Here is a 13,823-nt window from a genome sequence, read left to right as displayed (position 1 = left end):
TATAGATATAAATGAATAATGTATAATTGCATGACATGTACAAAACAGCCGTAAAATTTCATTATAAAGGATCATTCGTTATGCTATTAAATTGTCAATATATAAAATTGCTAATAAATACTTTCTAAAGGTCTTCTACTCGGTGAATTTATTTATATAGAAAAGCCACGCTGAAAAAAACTCCATTTTTTGATACTTAAAAAAAAATAAAATTTATTGCAAAAAGGATATGTTGAGGATATGTTGTACGGAGGGAGCTGCAGAAGAGATTTGCGATGGAAATTCAGAGTGTATTCGACATTGATTACAATATCCTGTGTAAAATTTACTTCTTCAAACTACATACAAGGCGTGCTAAAATTAACAGGATTCGAATCCTTTATTATAATTATATTCTCCGCGCCGAATCTCTCGGCATAAAAGTTCTCGAGTCTCGAGAATATTTCCGGGAGTTTTGTTAAAGTTGGCTCTTTGTAAACGAACTCTTCGCCGGCGAGATCGCCGAATCTGGCGCCATAGAAACAAACTCTGAAGTACGTCCCGAAGACACGCTTGCCAGCCAATTGTTCCACACGCGTATATACCTCGTGAAGTTTACTAAAAAAAAGTTCCGAAATAATATCTTATGCAGTAAATTTGAAAAAAATGTGCCCTCCATATCATACTAAACAATTTAAATTTTCTTACCCGTGAATGTTAGCTAATTTCTTGTAGTCATGTGCAGCTTCTGCTATAGGTAGCAACACCCTTCGTACATTCCAGCTGCGTAAAAAGAGCTAGCCGCGTGCTCCAATAAACCCAATCCATAAAGCCAATCCACTTTCTGAAAAATCAGGGCCTAAGCAAAGCCCTCTTCCCTTCTGGCCAGTACGTCATCGCCGACGGCGCTCTCCTCTAAAGCGTTCGGTGTTACGGCGTTCAAAGCAACGGCTCCTACGGGCCGACCGCCGCCACCAGGTTCGAGTAGATGAAGATATTCCGCTACCAGAGCGGCACTGTGCACTAAACACATTGCTGCTTCCGTGTGATTTTTCCTTTCCATGTGCTGCTGCGCCATGTTTGCGAGCCAAGTCAGGCGAAGATCAGGCGATCTTTGATAACCCTTGGCGATTCTAAACAAAATTTAGATACATCCCTTAGCTCGTTATGTTTACTTTGAGTACCACGTCACTCAGATCTGAGTGACGCATAAGTTCTCGCAGGGGCCCTATCACCCATCTATGGGTGACGATTTTATTCACTCAAGTAGAAACGATTTCGTTACTTATAAATATATTGAATTATTTTTGCAGTGCATTGAATATATATTTAAAACAAAACTATCAAAAATTCACTCTTGGGCCCCGCAGAGATCACGCTCGAAATGTGCTTGGCACTCGAAGTGTTTAAGTCAAATTGTTTGCTAAGATTCAGAAATCTTACCTATACATTAGATCCAAGAGCATTTCAGGATCCTCTTGGAATTCCTTCATCTTAACAGTATCAGAGAGGATCATATGAAGATTGAATAGTAGATCCTTCACTTGTTCAGGAAAACTCGTGTCTGAAAGCTCCGTATCTCTCTCGGCGTATACCAGCATCGTTTTCAAGGCCCTACGTAACGCACCCTCGCTAGGTGCTTTTCCTCTTCCAACAAGAGCAGATAAGGACGTTGTGACTTGCATCTTGACGCGCGCAAAGTTCTGTGAAGAATGTAAGATTAAAACAACGCTTATTGGTTCACAACATCACGAGATCTCATGACAGCTTACATTCCCAATTTCGAAATTCTGTCGCATCAGCAGATACAGGCTCGCAGCTGCGTGACTTCTAATAGCGCTTAAGGGCGAGCTGCATCGAGTGAGCAATGTTAAGCACAAATCCCCGCAGCACTCGCTTTCCTCATCGAACAATGCGCTGTGATACTTGAAGACTAAAGCCCGCTGTGTATTGAACATGTGCTGAAGCACCGATGTACTTTGGTTTCTAGCCAACGCTCTAAGTATCACTTTCAATACCGCACCGACAACCGCACCTAAGTAATTTCAAACGTTTAATTCATCTATCTTGTCATATTTAAGTAGTGAAATAAAAAGTCGACGAATACCTCCACCGCCGTCAGCTTAAACTACGGATTCAAAGGTATCTAATACGACGAGAAAAGCCTCAGCCGCTAAGGCTCCTTCTATATGAGCGTCTTGTTCCGCAGCTCTTCCTTCCGGTTGTTCGCAAGATCTTGAAGAATCAATATATTTATATAATTATGACTTCAATTAAAATTAAAATTAAAATAATATAATAATATTTGTATACCTGTAAGGCATTTGATCTTTACGTTATCTCAATTTGTCTCCGGTCACTCTCTCCTTTCTTCGCAGCATCATTTCGCTCCTGGCACTTTCCTGACCGAGAATCACGCCTTCCAGTCACGATCTAATATCGCTGGTGGCCGTTGCTTGAGGTGGCAATCTTTTAAGTGCTTTCTTGCCTTTGTACTCAAAAGCTGCGGTGGCGATATTCAGTACTTGCAGCAAGCTCAGAATACGTCTCGCGCTGAGTTTGGAACACCACTGTGCTAGAGCGGTTTGTTCTAATCCCTTCAGCACCCATAAGGCACACATTAATAAATGTCGAGTAGCTTCGGAACTCAGAGATACACGGCACTGATTGCCCGCGGTGTCCGCCGACATTCCGCCAGCAATAGCCAATGCTACCGATTGCGTGATCGATCCGGATTCATCCGGATAAACGCTTTTGTCTTTGGAGTCCCAATGATAAAGCTGGGGTAAGGCATCCATCAAGATACTAAGTAACGGCAGATATAGCGCGGCAACTCTAGCCTTCGCCGCAGGATCGGAATATCGCGGATCAGCATCGTGGCAGCTCATAAGATGTCGGACGGTCCCAATAGCTTTATTCTGTAGCATCGGATTTGGTATCTCCAAGGTGTTTGCCAGATCGGACAGAACGATGCCGACCAAGAAGTGCTGCTGCCTGAATTCTTGACTGAGTTCCGAAAACCGGGCTCTAGCCCCAGGCACGAGAGTGGATATCAGACAGAATCAGACTGCCTGAGCCGCCAGTCGATGGACTGGGCGATGCCGGAGCCGATCCCGACGTATAGCCAGTGCCAAAGGGAAGATTCAATGCTACATAGTGCTCGTGCGAGCACACCGTTCTCACGAGATCGAGTTTCAGAGCGAATAACGCTGCGGAGTCGGGAATATGCATTGACGCATCCGACAGCGAGCAACAGGCGGCGCGAACGAACGACAGCACGAATCCTCTGTCCATCACGGATAGCAAGTCGGATAGGAAATTGCCAAGGCTCGATATCAAGTTGGACGCCACGCGGATTTCCTTGCCGCAGCGCGATATCACCTCGGACGTTAACGCAGCGGTGAGCGTTGCGACATCGTCGCAGAACTGCGGTGAGAATCTCAGTTTTCGCAGTGCCTCCAAGGACGCCATCTCAGACAGCGTGACAACCATCGAGCGCATTATCAGCTCCAGGAAGAACCAGGAATGAGTTATCGCCAGTTCGCGTGCCTGACCGGTGGATACAACCCAGTGCAAGGCAAGTTTCTCGTGTAGAAGTCTTCTGGTGGGATGACTGTTGATCGATAGGGATTCCTATCGCATCGACGCGGTTCTGTCCAATCCCCGCGAGTGGATCTCCATCTCCAAATCTTCCAGAGGCAGATCGGGATTGCTCTGTGCTCGCACGACGCCCCCGTTGTGAGTCATGCTCGGCAAAGAGTATTGATACGCGATGTAGGTGGCCAATAGCGCGTGTCTTCCATGCGCGTCCAATTGACCGTCCGGTAAATTGGTGATATTTCGTACGAGCAGTCCCAGAGCCTCGAAGATGGTGGCGGCAACGTTCAACGATTGAGACGGTAATGTTGGCGGTCGCACTAGAAGACACAGTAATTGATCCAGTAATTGGGGAAGTGATCGCACCAAGGCGGAATGCGAGGCACGCGCTAATTCGAGAAGAGCTGATTTCAATTCTGATTCCATGCCCGCTTCGCCGATACGAGGCAGAACTTGACCGCGGTTTCCAAAAAGTCGCATAATGATAAAAATCTGTAATATGGAAATTATGTAAAAAATTATTACATATCTTTTTATTCGCTTTTTATTCGCACAAAGGAAAAAAATAATACATTATTACCTGTCGATATATTTGTCTTGCGGATGAACGCTGGAAACAGGCTCCAATATGACAGTGAAGACCCCTCGATGAGCATCCACTCATCGAGTGCCTGGCAAAAGAACATCGGGTGCGATGTAGGAATAATTTGCGGGTGGCGGATCTAGCATAGCAGGCAAACTGAATTCGCCTGATTGGAGATGACCGTCTCTTAGAAGCGGTAGCCACTATAAATAAAATTTTACATATTTAGTTTATCAATCAAATTACTAAGTCCTGGTTTTATTAATTACTGATTGAAATTTACCGTATACGCGACCGCCGTTTCGACGTTTGGTTGCTCTGCTTTCTTCTGGCAACTAATATGATAGAAAGTGAACAATAAGTGATTTCGCACTTAAATCCGCGGGTAGTCTCATCTTGATTTCGTCGTAAAAATTCGGATTCTTGTTGTGGTATGACACGGAAGTAAAGTACTCATGCGTCATCTCAGGACACGATAATCTGCCGAAGATAGCTGTAAGCGCGTCGGCTTCTTGCTCACCTCCCATAAGCTGAATTCTTACAGCGATATTACGGGCTGAGCCAGTTCTGGAGCTGAAGTTTGCTTCCTACACATAATAAAATATAATTTCTCATGTCGTATAATTAATAAGAAATAATTGATGGTACAATTTTATTCGATATGCACCTTGGGATAAAGATATAGAAGATTACGATACGTTAAATCGGGCGAAACAACTTCGCTTGGAAACTCGAGTATCTCCTTAACCGGTCGATTCTTTTCATCCGGATCAAGACACCTCGGTAGTTCTTCGGGTCTGGGACTGAGATCCAATTTCAATATCCCTGGTAAGCATTTTAATCGTTTCAAGTTGGAACCAGGTCTTCGTAGTTCAACCAAAAGCTTATAAAGATCTTCATCGCGAAGTCATTCGCTTTCCTGCTTGAAGAAGCTCGAGACTGTTAAAGTAATGAGTCTATAAGAATATCAAGATGTTAGTTAAGCCTTTTAATAAGAAAATGGAGCATTATACAAACCTAAAGCTATCGAGGCAATTGGCAAAATCGTCCGGCGACCAACTACGTCTTTTATCCGAACTCCGTCTTTCTAGCGAACCACGTCGCGTAGGCGGTTCCACTTTCTTTCGCCACTGTTCCAGACCGCCCGACTTTCTGTCTAAAGATCCAGCACTGCCAGTGCTATCCGTATCACCACCGCCTCCGATTACACCAGACATAGATGAACTGCAGTCCACGCGAGAGGCATTCTATAACGACCCAGGCGTTCGCACGCAGCAGCGGCGGCAGCTCTGACTTATACTGAAATGAATAAGACAATAATATGAGAAATTGCCATTTTGAATGCATCAGTATTTTATTTTAACATTTTATTACCTTATCTTTATTTTTATCTTCGCGTAAATATGGTTCGGCACACTCCGATATATCGCCCTGCAATACTTTCTCGAGCCGTACGACAAGAAACAAATCGGGATTGGGTTTATTGATGCTTAAAACGCAACTTCTAGCTAAGGTACTTGCATCGCTATAAGCGATGTGTCCTCCAAGCATTCTTTTCAATCCCTCTGAATTCATATCGACGTAGAAATTTTCGGACATCTGAAATATAACAATTTGTAATTAGCATTATGCATTCTTGAAGTTGTAATTTCAATGATAAAAAATATCATACCTTTTTCTTTTCTCTGGCATCGTATAATGCGAGACTCGCGAATATTGGCTCCACTTCTAGTTCTAACTTTAATTGCAGACATTTTACGAGAATTTTATGAGCAAAAGGTTCTGTAGGTTCCGGGGCAACGCTGATTTCTTGCCACTCGTCGTCAGGAGAAGTCGGAGGAGCGTAAAGCAGGAACAAGGCTTCCTGAAAAATAAATATTTAATTATTTAGTCAAATATTGAACAATAAATACAATATTTAATATTTAACATTTATTATTCAATATTTTATTAAATATTTAATAAAATATTTAATTGAGGAATGTATGAGGATAGTATGGGGTTCAGAAGGTTCGACGGTTAAACGGGACACTCTCAATTCACTCGCGAGTGAATTATCGCTAATCTCAATATCTATATTTACGTCACATACACAGAATACAAAATAAACGCCGACAAAAGATAATCGATCCGACGGACCGAAGGCCCGTTAACGGAATATAGTTCCGAGCACCAGCGGATTTCGACTCGCACGAGCGTAACTACAAAGCGCGTAAACGAATGGAAAAGAGGGCGGCGCGTGACGGAACGGAGCGTTGATCAGCGCGAATTAAGAGATCTTGAGGAGCGCGAATATAGAACGGAGATCTTGAAACGCGCGAACGGAGATCTTGCTGCGCGCGATGGCGCAGATTTTCGCTGCGTCAGCTGAAAACAGTTCTTGGGCCTGCAAGGAGAGCGTGCTCCACGCCAAAACCAGCTCGGTCCCAATAACACGGGAGGCCGGTACCCAATTGATTGTTAATCTTTGGATAATCACACCCGCACATCCTAGTATTAACGCAGGAGAACGGCGACACAATATACGGCGCGAGCAATCCCATGACCGATCGGTCTTTATCGCAGGCCCGTCATACAGGAACTAAATTCGCCGGATCGTCGCACAGCACGCAAAACCTTCGAGTTCGGAAGCGGCGCAGGTATGCGGGAGCATGACCAGCGCGTGATACGATTGTAGGAGACGCGTGTACGCGCGGTGATCGATTACACGCTGTTGTTGACTTACGGACTCGTTGTCTAAATATCGCGGAATAGAATGTATCAGCAACGCCGAATCCGGAACAATATCTAATAAAATATTTAATAACAAATATTTAATAAATATTTAATATTTAATAAAATATTGAATAACAAATATTAAGAATATTTAATCAAAATAAAACGGACAAACTTGCCGCTTTATAATCCTGTACATGTCGATCCTCCAATCTTTTCTGCTCGTTCATCTGATCGATCGTTTCGAGGCAAACACGATCTAACAAACTCGGCAGAAGAGGGTCATGTTGCGAATGCCGCAAATCCAGACTTGCCCAAGATCCTCTCGGAGTATCTCCGGAATTGGACAAATCATTCTCCTCGTTCGGTGATACACAGCCATTTGCATCTTCTTGATCTACCTAATTAGGATAAACCGCTTTCACTTTCTGCTTATCACAAATAAATTAATTTTATCTCCAGCACTAGATACCTCGAAATCTTGTCTAGGTGTATCCTGAAGCAATCATCTGTCTCTGGCGATAGGTGAGATTCTACCTTTGTATTTACGATGTATTACGACCCAGTCTGAAGTAAAACTCTCGATGCATCTTTTCACATAAGGCGACACGGTATCACTGAAAGCCAAATGATCAAAATGAAGAATGGATGGCAAGTTTTAAATAACTGTATTGTAATTAATAGCGTTTCGACTATTTTTTTACATTGATTCGTGCGGTACTACTGGCTCCTCTGTTCGAATTTTCCTCTTTACGACTCTCAATTCGACGTCTCCCGGTGGAAAATCTAGTATTGGTTTTAAAGGATCACGGTCCAGCACTGACTGATGCTGTCCCAAGAATTCCTCGTAATCAAGTGGTTCTAATACCTCGCACAGGGACATCTGCATATAAGGAATTAAATATTAATTTACGCCAAGATTATTGGCAATCTCTTTATATGCCAGTTTTCCAAAGAAGACTGCATACCGTGGAAGAAAATCCTGATACACTGCTACCGCTCTTGGATAAATCACGAGAATAGGAAATAAAAGTGGCAATTTGCCGCCTCGCATCGGCGGCATGCTGTTTGCTTAACTTGTGTGAGCAAACGCACGCTGGACCGAAGACATTATAAATGTCCCAGCAAATTAATCCGACGAGATTCTGTAACTGTTAAATGCCATATCGAAATAATACTTAGTCGTGCTTATGTTCTCAGTTGAATTTATATTCTCTATTTATGTTCTCTATTTATATTCTTTATTTATATTCTCATGACAAAGCGACGTATGTAGTGTTGTTTTCGTTTTAATTTCAACCTAACGTCCGAGCTTTACAAAGCAATTGATTATGTATACATATAAGAGCTTGTCTCCTGCCGCTGTCTTCTAGTTAATATTAAATTGTAAGAGACAGTTCATAATTACCATAACAACTAGATTGTGAAAGAATTTTCCTTTCCCACTCGGCATGTAATATTTCAGAAACATTTCTGCAAAATTCCATTTGAAATATTACACCTTTCATCAATATTTCAGAAATATTTCACGACCGTTTCTACAACATTTCTGCAATGTTTCAATCGGCACAATTATTTCAAATGCAACTTTGCTGAAAGATTTCGGCAATATTTCTGAAATATTTCTGAAATATATCTACGAAATATTGCAGAAACACTTCAGAGATATTTCAAATACATTTTACACTGAGAAAAATGTTTTGTATTAGCAAACAAAATTTTGTTACTGACGCAAAAACTATTTGTTGATATGTGAAAAATGAAATATTTTGTTACCGTAACAAAAAAAATATATTAAGCCATGTGCGTATAGCCGCCGCGCATTTGTCCGAAGAAATCCACACTCTCAGCCGGTCACCCATCCAAGTAGTATACCGGCGCCTTGTTTCTTGACATCGATGATCGAACAGGGTAGTGGTGATCCTCTGACTCTGGCGCTTCTTTCTTTCTTATACTTGCTTATTTTGGTGAGCATAAAGCTATCGCATAAAAATAAACAATACAGATATACGAATAAATCTTTTTTGCCAGTCAGCGTCGAATATTATTTTATATTAAATATTATTAAATATTATATTTTATATTAAAAATGCCATATGACAAAATTTGGAATATTAAAAAATTTTTAATAAAAGAGAAAAAATGCAATAAAATGCAATATTATATAATAATAAATTTAATTTTTTATAAGTTCTAAAGTCTGTCAGCAATTTTTCGGAAATATTACAAATGCAATGTTGTATGTGAAACATTCAAAAATATAACGCGTGCAATGTAAACGTAATAATAGTTTTATCATGTATCAGAAATGTTTCTAAACCATTACATCTGCAATATTTCTTCTGCAATATTGTAGAAATTCACTGCCCCCGGAAAAAAATGGAAGAGATCTGAACAGACTTGAGCAGATCTCATCAGATCCAATCCACTCAGATCTGGTTTGATCAAAATATTGGCCCTATCTGATCAGATCCAATCAGACATGAGTAGATCTGATCCGATCCTAGCGGATAGAGTCAGATATGTAACGAGAATAATCTATTATATCTGCTCAGATCCAATCAGACATGAGTAGATCTGATCCGATCCGGTGTCCATCCACTGCAGAAAATTGTTGTTTTCAAATGTTATTTTTTAAATGTGCCACTTTATTATAAAAGTGGACTCCACGATACAAAAGTTGTGCCGTTCCACGATTTACATAACTTGGCGCAACTTAGCACGACACTGCTGTGTCTGATACCGTTCTTATACCACTGTTCATCAATTTTTAAATACGAGAATCAGATTCCGTCGGATGCCATCTATCGGATACTTTGAGATGCAACATTATGATCTGATCATATATAATCTTATATGACTATATAAGTTTATATGTAATTATATTATTTTATCAGTTTAAATTATAAGGTATGTTTGCAAAATAATTTAAAAGATTTATGTTTTATATATACATATACACATTAATCTTTTATATTTATCTATTATTAATTAATTTTGCACGGTACTTTTTTAATGGAATATTTATGATAAATTCTAAATATGGTGTCGAAATTAACAATTATTATCAAATTGGCAGAGACTATATTTATTATATATGTTAATGTTTCAAAATTGAGAAAACTGTTTTTAATATAAAAATTAATTGATTTTTTGACCAAAAATTATTTAAGCTTCCCCTTTACAGAGTTAATATTATATTTGATATAATGTCCAACATTGGGTGTAAAAATTAATAATGGACGATTTGAGAACGAAATTTTTATAAGTTATATACTGGCGAGATCTGCTCAGATCCGGCAAGATCGGAAGAGATCTGATTGGATCAGCAACACAACTTTGTAAGCCAAGATTGGACTTATCTGGTGAGATCAAGATATGTCTGACTAGGTCTGCTCAGATCCGGCAAGATCGGAAGAGATCTGATTGAATCAACAACACAACTTTGTAAGCCAAGATTGGTCTTATCTGGTGAGATCAAGATATGTCTGACTAGGTCTGCTCAGATCCAGCAAGATCGGAAGAGATCTGATTGGATCAGCAACACAACTTTGTAAGCCAAGATTGGTCTTATCTGGTGAGATCAAGATATGTCTGGCTAGGTCTGCTCAGATCCGACAAGATCTGAGGCATAATATCTGCTCGTACTTCAGGAGATCTGAAGCAATCAGATAATGTCCGATTAGATCGGAAGAGATCCGATTGGATCTGCGATTCAATATCGAACGGCAGCAATGGTCAGATCTGGTGAGATCGGATTATAGTTCAGCATATCTGGCTGCATGTGATCAGATATGGCCATGCAGATCTGGCGAGATAAAATTGTATCCAATCAGATCTGACTTTACTTGAATTTCAGATCTCGTTGTATCTCATTTGATCAAATCAGACATGGTCAGATCTCCTCCATTTTTTCCCGGGCCTGCAATTTAATTTTCCATTATCTACGCAATCTTTCAGAAATTTTTCAGAAATATTTTAAATGCAATGTTGCGTTTGATATGTTACAGAAATATTATTCGTGCAATGCAAACGTAATATTACTTTTATAATGTTTCAGAAATATTTCTGAAATATTGCATCTGCTACATTTTTTTGCAATATTACAGAAACTTACAAATATTGTAAACAACTTTCTGAAAGATTTCAGAAATATTGTTAATGCAATATTATAAAAAACATGATGCAGGTACATTTCTGAAATATTTCAGATGCATAGTTACAAATGAAATGTTAACGAAATATTTCTGCACCATTTCCGAATATTTCAATATTTCAGCAACATAACATGCCGAGTGGGTTATTTATTAAAACGAGTAAACCACGATATTATACGAAATTTACAGTAACCAAAACAGATATGGACAGATATAAATCTGACAAAACTACAAATGATTCTAGCTTTTAAATCCAAATTAATTAATCATTAACAAACAGATATGGACAGATATAAATCTGCATTAATTAATTTGGATTCAAAAGCTAGAACCATCTGTAGTTTTGTCAGATTTATATCTGTCCATATCTGTTTGTTGTAACATTAATTATTAATGTATCATATATTTATTTCCTTCTCATTATGCAAATTTGATTTCCTTTGTAATAAAGCAACATACACAATACACGCAGTATCTTTAAACTTACATCATTTTTGTACGTGTCAAACTTGTCGATCAATCATTTCACTCAGAAATAATTGCGTGCTGCATTAATGCATTTAAAAGGACATTACAACAAATAAAAACAATGGGAAAATTAGAAAATAATGATTAATATTCATAGTTGTCAGAGTAGCTCGGAAATCGAGCAGAAAAAGTATAAACACGAGTATGAATAACGAGTATGAATGACGAGTATGAATAACGAGATATCGGGATGAGAATGTGTACTTGTTATATCGAGCAATTACTTACCTTAATCTGAATTCATTGAGAACGGGACTGTGAATCAAAATCGCCAGCAAGAATCCATGCACTGTCTTCCAAAACCTTCCTCGAGGCTCGAGCCTTGTCAGCCTTGATTCGACGTGAATCCTTGGCTGACTTGAGTTGACTGACGCTTTCGATGCTAGGTCCTTCGGATGATTATTACCTAAACTAGCGACTTGATCGCTCTTCTCAGGATTCTTAAGGCCATTGCACGTAACAAAGTTTTAGTTTGAATCGTAAGGCCGTAAGAAAATAGACCAATCACACTCGATTATTCTTCGAGCTCAAGGAGAATAATCGACTGTGATTGGTCTATTTTCTTACGGCCTTACGATTATGACTAAAATTTTGTTACGTGCAATGGCCTTTACCGTCATATGATACGCAACTTTAACATTTTATAGAATTACCGACAATTAATTTAATTTAATTAGTTTATTTTTTCTATTAATTAATTTTTATTAGAATAGAGTTGTTTTTCAAATAATAAAAATTATATCGACACTTTATCCAAATGATTCTGGAGCGATTGGATTAAAAAAAAAATTTTTTAGACACTTTCTGCTAATTATACGCTTAATTGATTTTAATTAATTGTGATTATTGTATGGTTTTCCAAACTCTCTAAAAAGTTTTTTCCAAATATCTCCAAATGATTTCCAAACGATTGGATAAGATAATTTTCAATAATTTTTAATTTGTTTGCCAACTATACGTCGGTTCCGCCGACCGCCCGGAAAACACCGATGGTAACACCGACGTTCCCACGAACTGCGCCGCGGATGCCCTGCCAGGCGGGCCGCCAATCGCCCCCGTCGCATCACCGACAAGGCGCACTCCCGATTATCGAGCATTGAGCATTTCCTCCTCCAGTGCCCGACGTCATCCCGACCAATCCGATTAGAGACACCCAACCAGGCTGGTCAGCACACGCGCAGTCCGAAATTAACCGGTACACACGCACGCATGCCCACACAAAGACACTTGTTAGTTACATGTAACAATCTATAATATAAGTATAATTTTCTATACGTTATGTCTTTTAAGATATATAAATATAGATATAAATGAATAATGTATAATTGCATGACATGTACAAAACAGCCGTAAAATTTCATTATAAAGGATCATTCGTTATGCTATTAAATTGTCAATATATAAAATTGCTAATAAATACTTTCTAAAGGTCTTCTACTCGGTGAATTTATTTATATAGAAAAGCCACGCTGAAAAAAACTCCATTTTTTGATACTTAAAAAAAATAAAATTTATTGCAAAAATATTAAATAAGAAATTTTATTATACTATTGATGCTGTAGCCAAAAAGTTACGATAAAGAGGTACATATAGCGATAAACAAAGTTTTTTTTTTTTTGTTTCTCGTGGGAAGAGGGAAAATGCCTCGCGCATTCAACCGGGGGCCGGCCACCCGAGATATGTGGGGCTTGCACCCACTAAAAACCCTCTCCCCTAAACACAGCACGCAGGACTATAGTCACGACACACGGGAGACCAGAGGTATTACTTCATGTGAGATAAATAAGGCTTACAAATAAAATAAGTGACTTACAATTATTTAATATACTTACAATTAGTAATGTTATATTGTACAATATGTATAATTATGTAAAGAGAAAATTAACAAGCCATCTGAAAAATCTAGTTACAACATTACTTTCGCAGCTTCAGTACAGTGGGACGACACCTCGTTCTCGTATTCGTTCAGCATTTTTACTAAAAATGGGTTGTTTCCTAAGCGTTCAATTTTAATCCTAATTTTTTGATTCAGTTCTTTAAGTATGTCCCTCGTGTATTTCAATGAACCAAACTTCTCCAACAAGCTTACACAGTAAGTTTTGAGATTGGTATCCGTCGTTCGTTGTTTTAAAATATCTATAGGCTTTATTAAGGATATATGTTTAAATTTTATGAATTATAAAAATTTCGAACGTAAATGCGTATTTAATAAATAATTTCCTACGTCAAGTAAGTACATATATTATCTTAAACATAATGTTTGT

General features: G+C 39.0%; 1 pseudogene; it reads right to left on the bottom strand.

Annotated features, from left to right (window-relative positions):
- Positions 1-269: 269 nt before the first annotated feature.
- On the bottom strand, positions 270-13,531 carry LOC139779252 (dedicator of cytokinesis protein 7-like; annotated as a pseudogene).
- Between the last annotated feature and the right edge of the window lie 292 nt (positions 13,532-13,823).

The sequence above is a fragment of the Temnothorax nylanderi genome, unplaced genomic scaffold, assembly GCF_030848795.1.
Source record: "Temnothorax nylanderi isolate EJ_2023f unplaced genomic scaffold, tnyl_v1.0 TNYL_tig0216_pilon, whole genome shotgun sequence".
Classification (NCBI taxonomy): domain Eukaryota; kingdom Metazoa; phylum Arthropoda; class Insecta; order Hymenoptera; family Formicidae; genus Temnothorax; species Temnothorax nylanderi.
This window is presented reverse-complemented; position numbering and strand designations above follow the sequence as displayed.